The sequence below is a fragment of the Protopterus annectens genome, chromosome 1.part2 (assembly GCF_019279795.1).
Source record: "Protopterus annectens isolate FY-2018-M chromosome 1.part2, PAN1.0, whole genome shotgun sequence".
NCBI classification, from domain to species: Eukaryota; Metazoa; Chordata; order Ceratodontiformes; family Protopteridae; genus Protopterus; species Protopterus annectens.
In genome coordinates this window covers 1,100,977,607-1,100,988,215 of record NC_056727.1, presented here as the reverse complement: position 1 = coordinate 1,100,988,215, position 10,609 = coordinate 1,100,977,607, and positions in this window count along the sequence as shown.

The following is a 10,609-nucleotide window of genomic DNA, read 5'->3' as shown; positions in this document are numbered from 1 at the left end:
AAATAATATCTATCTATGTATCTGTGTTGATTTGGTAAGATTTTGTAAAAAAAAAAACAGCTCTGGTCTTTATTTTGCAGATATGCAATGGGTCCATCAGTGTGGGATCCAACAATGCCTTGCATGCCAGGCACAGATCTTCCATCTGCTGCCTGTAAGAGACAGAATACAGGGATAGAGCTTTAAGGCAATCTGCGAAAGGACATGCTAGTTATGACCAGTATTTTTTTAGTGAGGCTCTTCTGCAGGCATTCCAGTTGTTGGATGTATCTGGTTAGGTACAAACCAAAGGCAGCATTGCCATTAATCATGGGTCTGATGAATGCTGACTATTGTGGAACAATGACCTCCTTGGACCTAGATGCCATATCTTTGCTTATAAGTTGAACAACATAAAATGATTTCCTCACTACTAATGGTTGTGGTTAGACTACAAAGACATGACAGGAGTATCTGGTTTGCAACACTGGAGTCAGTGTCTGTCACTGTCACTGACCATATCAACCTCCACAGCTTCACTAAAGTAAATCATCCTACAACTAGAGTTGATAAAGCATCAAAAAAGGAGCCCATCCTTGACTGGATTCTTACAAAAAAAAACTCACTATCCATACACTCTGGCTGCCTCCCAGATAGTCTTAGTGACCACCTTCCTACCTTTGTTCCCCGACACTGAATAAATCCAATAACTCAGTAATCTGATTACGACTAAAAAACAACTTGTATACTCCAAAATCACACTGGACCAATGAACCTGGTGTTCTGATGAAGCTCATGCTTGAGTGAGTGAAAGCGCTTAACTCTTTTGTTTTAATAAATGCAGTTTGCCATTTTTTACCAATCGTGGTGAGTTCAATTACTTTATCCAAGGACGGAGGCTGTGATATTGGATAGTGGAAGTGTTCTGGTGAGAGCGGAGGTTGGCGTTGGCGTTCTTTTACCTCTGTTTTTGTTTTGGTTTATGGTGTGGACGGAATGCCATTCTACTAGTTTAAGCAGTACTTACAGAGCCAGGCAAATGCAAGTGCTGAATGGATGTTTACAGGTCCAAAGACAAGATACAAAGTACACAGACCCACTCTCTGAGATAGTTCTTAAATTACTAGCAAACATTTCTGATGGGTTATCTCAGATTACATCATTCTTGTCACCTCTGCCTTTAGTTCCCAGGCAAACAGGAACTTAAAATATAACACCTCTGTGTTAAAAAAGCTTATCTCTTAAAAATTTGCCTGGAATTGGAAGTTGTAAAACAGCTACACACTTTTACGTTTCTGTTTCCAGACAATAGAAAGAATTTCTAGCCGCAGACATTCTGTCTCTTAGCTGAAACTGAGAGATACCACAGTCATACACAATTTCAACTTATTTTCTTAGAGTTTTGCAAGTTAACTCTGTATATTCCAGCTGCTTACTATGAAAACATATATTTGCATAGGCATATAGTTCATATGCATTTCTGTTCTTTTCCAGTAGAGTACACTGTGGTTACATTATTGAAGCTCAGTACATATACAGTTTTCTTACATTTGTAAAACAAGCATGCAAACCATATTACTATTCACCAATAACACAGAATTATTTACAAAATTCTAGCTAGCTGGACTGGCTGCCTTCACACGCAGTACTACCATTGCTCGTGAGCTTTACTAACACCATTAACCATTATGGGAATGAAGGCAAACTTGTTTCTTCTATCTTTCTGGATCTTTCTAAGGTCTTTGCTACTGTATCACATAACAAACTCTTAAACTCACTTTCTGAACTTAGTCTAAGCCACTCCACACTTGCATGCGCAAAGGATTATTTAATAGGATGTAAACAGACTGTAAAATGACAAAATAACCTCTCTCTTCTTCTGGCTGTCACATTGGGTGTTCTGCAAGTATCCCACCTGAGTCCTCTTCTTTTTGCTATATTTACTAACAACCTCCACAGTGCCACCCTACATGCCACGTTGGTACAATATACCAGCAACTCAACCATAATCTGGGCAACCCCTCATGCCAACAACTTCAAAAAATAACTCAGGAATCCTTCACAGTAGTAGAATCTCGGCTAACCAATGCACAGCTTATTCTCAACTCTAATAAAACTAAGCTAATGCTGTTTCATCATTTAAAAGCCATAGACCCCCATCCCATCATTCAAAAGAACTTCAACTAACAACACTTCTATTACTCCAGTTCCCCAAACTAAACCTCTCAGGGTTATTGTAGACAACAACATGAAATTTGACTTGCACATTGCCTAAACTATAAAAAAAGTACACAAAAATCTTGTAACCCTATACAGAAGTACAAAATACCTAACCAGTAATAGTAAAGGCATTATTTCAAGAATCCACCTAGTCTCTACTCTCCTATATGCATCCCCAATACTTATTAATCTAAACAAATCAGACTTACTGATCCCATCAATATCTGGCCTGTAAGCAGCTTTTCTGGGAGGAATGTCCCAATCTGCTAGTCCTCAACCAACTTGCAATGGACCATCATGTTCTCTACCAACCAGAAAAAACTCCATCTCTCAAAGATCTACTAAACTACTACTCAAATAACCATTTACATTGTTCCAGTAACAAATCACTGATAAATATAACTGAAAGTAAGAATGCTGCTGAGGACTCCCTTTACTCTAACTGCGTTGCAAAAACACTGGAATTCCATGCCGCTAAACATAAGCTGAACAGCCAGTAAATGTAACTTTAAAAAACTTCTCAAAATCCATCTATCTAGTTCACGGATATGCCCCTGTTCTGACCCAGGTTAGCAACTAACAAACAGCCAGGGATGTAATATACACCCACCCACTTTTTCAACTCACTATTCTATGTTTAAGTATTATGGACTTATTTACATAATAAACAAACAATGATTACAGCTTGCTCATGCTGCTTACTTGGTTTCCTGCACATATCTTTACAGCTCTGTTACTCAGACTCTGTTTCAACCTAGAAAGGCAATCTCTGATCATCAGGAGCTACAAGTTTTACACTGCATTACTCTGCTTCTTCAAAATAGTAATGTGATTCTATGCTGTTCATTAGCTACATTTGCTTGTATTGTATTAAGAGGAAATTTTCTTCCTCATTCTTATTGTAATGTATTCTTGTTTAACTGTACTAATATTCCTTTGGTTTGTGTTTATCCTAATTGCAGCTTTTCTCCCCAGGCCTCCCTTGAAAATGGGCTATCTATCCATTTGAACTTTCCCGGTAAACAAATATAAAACAAAATAAATTAATTAATCGCCCTGTGTGGAAATAGGTATTGGTTAAACTTCAAGGTAGATTTTTACAGGAAAAATGTCAGCTCATGATGGCTGTGTCTATATCGCACACTGCCAAATACTTGAGGGGACAGTAGTGAAGTAGATCCTGATGATTTATGGATGATGCATGTCAGGAGGTATTCTGAAGTAAGGTAGGGCACCAGCTAATCAAGCAATTCTTACTAAAAAGAAATAATTAACTTTGTCAAGAATGATGAATAGTGGGGATTCACCTAACTAGCTAGTACATGGCTACTACTAATGCTGGTCTCACTGCAGCTTCACTCTTCTGAGATGAAATGCCTCTGATTCTTCTCTTACCAGAAGCAAAGCAGTAGCACCAAACCCAAGATGAGAAGAAGGACGCAGTGATCAATGGTCTTGTCCTTGATGATGCAGAGGTCTGTATGCTTTTTGTAGCCTTTTCCTACTAAGTGTCTTGAATAGAACCCAGACCAATCAGTCAGTCTCACACAGACCCTCACTGCCCAAAAAGAGAAAGTCAGGAATCAATAACCCGCTGTTCCTTCTCTCACCTGCAGCAAAACTGTAGCACAAATTCCAAGCTGGTACCTATGAAGCAGTTATCAGGCTTTCTGGTGATCAGCAGTCACAAATGAATAATGTTTCTATGCCCTTTCTCTCACCAGGAGCAAAACAGAAGCACTAATCCCAAGATGACTATTGACAGGTTGTATGAGAGCTCTCCAATGATTGGTGGTCTTGGAACAGATGCTGCAGACATTAAAGGTAAGATGGAAAAATAGGTTAATACCCTGAGATGCAGTGTCCATTAAGCAGTTAGATATGAAATTGGGAGTAGCTCAAGTTTTATTTGTTTTTATTTTACATTTGTTTACCAAACATGTCCGACTGGGCCAGGAGCACATTTTCAGTGAAGGTCTAGGGTTAAAAGCTCAATGACAATGTTTTATAGATTAACTGATAAGTATAGATGCAAAAATCAACATGAGTAATATAATAGGAGTCACGCCTCACAGCAAGAGGTTCTCCGGTTCGATCCTCAGCTGGGGTGCCTTCTGTGTGGAGTCTGCATGTCCTCCCTGTGGTTGCTTGGGTTTCCTCCGGGTGCTCCAGTTTCCTCCCTCATCCCAAAGACATGCTGTAGGTGGATTGGACACTCTAAATTGGCCCTAGGTGTGAGTGCGTGCGTGTGTGTTCCTTCTGTGGAAGGTTGGGCACCGGGCTGGCAATTCGACACCGTAAAACTCCACTGCCAATCATGAGCAGACAGGTGATCTGCTTTGGCCACCCCTAACTGGGAAAAACTGAAAGAAGAAGAAGAAGAAGTAATATAATAGGAGTCAGATAAATAATAAAAAGGGGAAAACTCAAAATGGCAACAACATATGCATGATAGCAAAAAATAACGAGCACTTGGGAAACATAGACATTAATGAGGTTTACTCTGACTTTTAGACTGGTGACATATTATATGGATTTAATAATGCAAAAGTAAAGAAAAAAGAATAAAAACAGAAGAGAAACAGCTAAGTCTATCTTAACATTTGATTCTAAAAGACCAAATTCTTATTTTTAACCTTCACATTTTTTGAAAGTTAAGATTGTCTACACAATGTGGTGTAAATGTTCTGAGAAATAATGTGAAACACCATGGTTTTATCTGTTGGTATTGAGAATATATATATATATATATATATATATATATATATATATATGTTCATATGTAATGGCCGAATTAACATTACACTGAATTACACATTACTGAGACCACATTAATGAATGTACACATTACCAAAAACTGAAACGACCAAACTGCACTATGCCAAATAGCAATTTCACTCTACTGTATAAATATGTAGTAGGATTGTCCTATAATGTACCTCGTACAAACCAAAAGCATGGCAGACTTGATGAGCAATGCACCTGTAGTAAGTTGCAGAGAGGAAAATATGTACTTGTCATAGATGGCTTCATTTACCATTTGAACAAGGGAGCAAAACATACGAGCTATTGGGTATGTAAGTTGAAACGTGCTCAGCAATGTAAAGCAACAGCTATCACTGATGTAACAAATGGAGAGGAGTTAATAAAGTCAGTAAAGCAGAACCATGAAGGAGATCCGGGGAGGTGGAAAGGTATGCTGTCTGTGACATGTATACTAGTATGGAGTTTATCACTGCTATTTCTTTACTATTGAAAATGTAGGATGATGTTTCTTGGAATTTGACTTTTGTGGTATGCAGTTGTGTTTTTGAGCACTACTTGGATTGCTGATGAGAACAGGTTAGTGTTAATTGCACATTTAAAAGATGTTACTTTGGAAAGTGTGCACTAACAGGTTGTCAGTGTGCTGGTCAAGTTTACTTTGTTTGTATTTGGCAATATGTGGTTAGGCATTGTGTAGTTCGGTCGTTTCAGTTTTTGGCAATGTGTACATTCATTAATGTGGTTTCGGTAATGTATAATTCAGAGTAATGTTAATTCGGCCATATGTAAACTCTGTAATATCTTATTTAAACAAACCATTAGTACTCATCAAATGATGCAACTCTTTATTTAATTACTTAGGTCTTTGTTATATTCTGATTGAATTTAAGCTGGACATCAATATAAAATATCTTAATGACATTGTTATGTGAAGAACTAATATTACCTATTGTAAACTGTATAATTATAGCAAATAACTGAATGCAAGAAGTATATTGATCATCTGTTTTAAATCTTAATATATCATTCTTAATATTTTTGCAATTGGTTAGATGTTCAATGCCCTAATCAAATTATAAAGGAGACAAGGGGCACCCTTGTTTCACGCCCCTGCTGATCCTTATTGACTGAGAAATAAATTATTCTAGTTGTTTAATATATGACAATGGATTTTGATAAAGATGATTAATGAGAGATAAAAAATACTTAGAAATATATGTATTTCTAATACTTTAGTTATGTAAGTCCTATTTACTGAATCAAAGGTTTTATTTAGACTCATGTTAATTATAGAAAGTTTTTTCATTTATTGTTACTAGCATAATCAAAGTAGTTGTTCATTTGATGTTATCATGTATTGCCTAGTAATATAAAGCCAGTGTTATCTTCTTCTATTAATGCAGGTAGTATATTTTAAACTATTGACAATAAATGACATAAAAGTTTTGCAATCAAACTTCAGTAATGAGGGAGGTCCATAAGAGGATAGAGATGGATACTTATTTACCCTGCTTTAATAAAGGGAACGTTTTCCTATATTGCCTTATTTGAGGTTTGTTACATGCAATTTTTATTTATGTGAATATTTTCTATAAACAAAATAAAACATTGTGAAGTAATATTTATATAATTCATGAATGATTCTGTCATTAACAAGAAATTTATTTTCCTTAAATTATTGCATTTGCTTCTTTTTTTGGTAATAGAAACATTTTTCTGTTTTTCTTATTTGTTGCAAAAACATTTTGTTTCTATTCATTTATAAACAAATAATATTGTTTTTATTTATTTTTCTACATTACTACTCTGTGTATTAATTTTCTTGCAGTGTTTTCTTTTTCAAACAGTTCAGAATGTTTTCATCACCCACATATTTCCTATTATAACAGGGATAGCTACACTGTTAAATAGATTACTTCTTACTATCATTTTGGACCTAAGAGCTAACTTGTGTAAGCCTTTAGGGTCTAGAGAATATGAATGCAATCTGACAGTTTCTATACTAATGGAATTCATATTCTGTAAGATATAAAACTCTACATTCATTTTTCTTTAGTGATAATAGGCCTTTTCTTCTTGGTGTATGCCTAACTTTATTTTGTCTACCTGTCCTTGCATTTCAAAGAATTCTTTATCCCATCACTTTCTCTTGTTACAATACCACACAGAGAAGCTGATATATGAATATGATTTCATCAAGATCCATTGGATCATATCAGGAACCTCATCATTATTACTGAACTCTAAGAACTGCTATATTTATGTTAGTAAATAGCATTTAAAGTCTTTGAACTTTGCTATATAACCCTAACAGTCTATGAAAATAGTTGACATTTGTTGGATTTTTCATTACTATTTAAGTAATTGCATTGTATCCTGGTAAAGGGCATTTTCTATTTTAGAAACCAAATAATTTTAAATGTACACCCTATCTGTTATTGACTATGAATCAAGTTTATAAAAGTAATTAGTGTAAAACAAAAAACTTTTTGGTTCAGGAAAATTATTAACATGAGTAAGACTAAGTGATTGGTAATATATACTAAAGCCCTAGCTTATGCTGAAATTCTAGGTTTGTTAATTGCTCTTATATCATTTTTTTTTTAATTATTACAGTTCTCCTCATATTCAAAGCTGAAATTTCCACATATGTACAAGTATTTACCTCCATTTCCTGTATATATTTGCTATGGTTAATATTCAATAATGATCATTCACATCATACCATTAACATCAGTGTATGAACCAATAACGTTAAGCATTATAATACATTTTTTTCTATAACATTGCAGCCCTCCTTCTCTTTTTATTAAAGCTGTAACATTCTAGAGCTGCATATTCTTTTCTATCTAATCTAGTAATATCATCTTGCATAAAATGATTTTTTTTTTTTTTGTAAAAAAGTAAATTTGCATTTTATGCTTTTTTCCATATTTAAACAAGCTACTGCTCCTATCATCACTGTTGAGGCCATTTATATTTAAAGAAACACATGTAAAGGAAATTCTTATTCAGTCACATTTATCTTACCATTACTAATTGTTATTAATTACTATTGCTAACTGTTATTAATGTTCTCCATAATAGTCCAGGTCCTTAAAATAATGTCTGTATAAAAACAAAAGGGAAAAGCATTGCCTGAAAGCTCATTTTATGTGACATACACACACACACACAAACATACACACACACACACACACACGCACACACACACACATATAAGCATCCATTACTTATTACTGTGCATCAAATGGGGCCAGATGACAGACATCACAAATGTGTGCAATATGATCTCACAATTGGTGGTCTTAAGAATCTGCATGTATGAGCAGTTTATATTCCACCCAGGATACTGATCACCTCTGAAGCCAATACTTCATTTAAAGGAAGAAATGTATACCTTATGAGGTACACAAGTAAATTATATTATATAATATGCATCAAATTTTAAAACTACAAGGGAAAATGCCTTTTCTAGACTTGGTCCTGCTACCTGGACATATCTAAAAAGTGAAGTTAAAAATAAAACAATCTATGCAACAGTTTAAATAGCTTCATAGGTAGTTACTAGGCATACTAACCAGGAGATCATTAAGAAGCCTAGTCCTAATTAACAATTGCCTAAAATTTCTGTCTGGGCAAGTGACTTGATCAAGGCCATACAGCAGGAAAATAAAGACTGAAAGAAACAAGCCCTATACTACAGGAAGAAGGAAATTAACAACTTATAACCTAAATCCTCTGCACCAACTGCCATTAACATGTTTAATTTAACATGAGGTGATGGACAGTCTTTTTACCACATAGGTTGGTAGGTGGCCACTTTGATGCTTAGATGCTTGGATGTTCCCAAGGTGCAAGTGCCCATTAAGCTATTTATGGATTTAGTAACCTAGAAAATGACTTCATCAAAGTGTTTGTCCAGATCCCCCATGGAATAAATACCATACCATTTTGGTATAAGATGACCTTTTATTGATTAACCATTTATTAATAGCAAACATAACTTTGTTTAGATGCAGAGAAAGACAAAAGCTTAAACATAACAAAATACCATAGGCATCATTATCATCTGCTCACCTTGACATAAGGCAGCATTAACTCAACTGGACGCCATCTCATAACTTACCAATAGAAGCAGCTTGCCCTGCTCACTTTGATAACCAACCAAACATCTTGTATGTACAACCTAAACTCCAGAGGGGTAACAAAAGAGGGCCATCAAAACTCCTCTTCTCTGCCCTGTACCCCTCCATCCTCATATGAAAGTACAAACATTACTAAGGGCAGGACGCACAGGCAGCAATTCATGTCAAAATTTGAATTCCCTACCCCCCAGAAGCAGCACAAACTTAGCTAACATTCCTAACTCCTCCTTAATCCTACATAACTTCCTCTCTAGCCACTCATTCCCATAGCCTTAAGCCTTCATCAACTACGACACAGCCACCGCTCTTTAGCCAGCTTAACCAGCGTATTATTCTGTGATCACCCACTTCTCACCCCCCCTAAAAGGGTTCTCTGAACAAGTTTCTTTAGTGCCTAAACTTTGTTTAAATGCAGATAAAGACATAAGCTCAAACAACAAAATGCATTAGTCAGTGTCACCTGCTCACCTCCATCCAACCATGACATAAAGCAGCATTAACATTTAAATAGAAGCGGAAGGACCCCCCACACTTTGATACCAACCAACTATCTTGTATGCACAACATAAACTCCAGAAACGGAACAGAAGAGAGACATCAAAATCCCTCTTCTCTGCCTACCACCATGAATATAGGTTGTTCCCCCTCCAATAATTTCACCAAACTTTTCAAAAACAATGACAGGTACACACTGAATAGGTCCAAGCCCAAGCCTTTCAGGTGTATTCCATCCATTCTAAACCACACCAGATCCCTATCATCAAAACACCTGTCCTCATTAATATGAACACATAACTGCCACAATCACTTTGAAAGCCTGTAATTAACAAAATTATATACCTACATCACTAACTCCATTCGCAACTTATTTTTTCCACTCATATCTATTTAAGTGGAAAAAACAATACAAACATGTGCAGCAATATTAACTGATATAAGAAAATAATTACTTTTACCTAAAACGTATTGTTTTTAGTGGGCCCTCTTTCACGGCCTTGGGTCTTCTGCTCTCTTCACCCTTGCTACTCTCGGGCTCACTCTGCTCTGCTACCCCACCACCAATTCCCACCCACCCCCACTACTCCTACACTTACTCATAATAGGTAGACACACTCCCTAAACCCCCTAGCAAATAGCCCAACTTCAGATATTCTAACAAGCAATCCTACCAACTCAACCCCTTTACAACTCAATATTAAATTAATAACCTTCAGTTACTAAACTTAATTCCTACCCTCTATGCAACCCTAAGCCCAGACATATTCTTAACCTTTCCAACTCCACTACAGCTAGCATGATACATCAACACATATTACTACTTACCCCTCTAACAACATCCTATTTACTTACCACCTTCCATGATTTAAGTATCACAAAATTACTCTCCCACACTAGTCCCCACCTCTCCAACAAACACCATACCCACGTATACTGAAATATCACCACACATATATAATAACTCTTTTCCAGAATTGTTTTCAGTTATATATACCCAC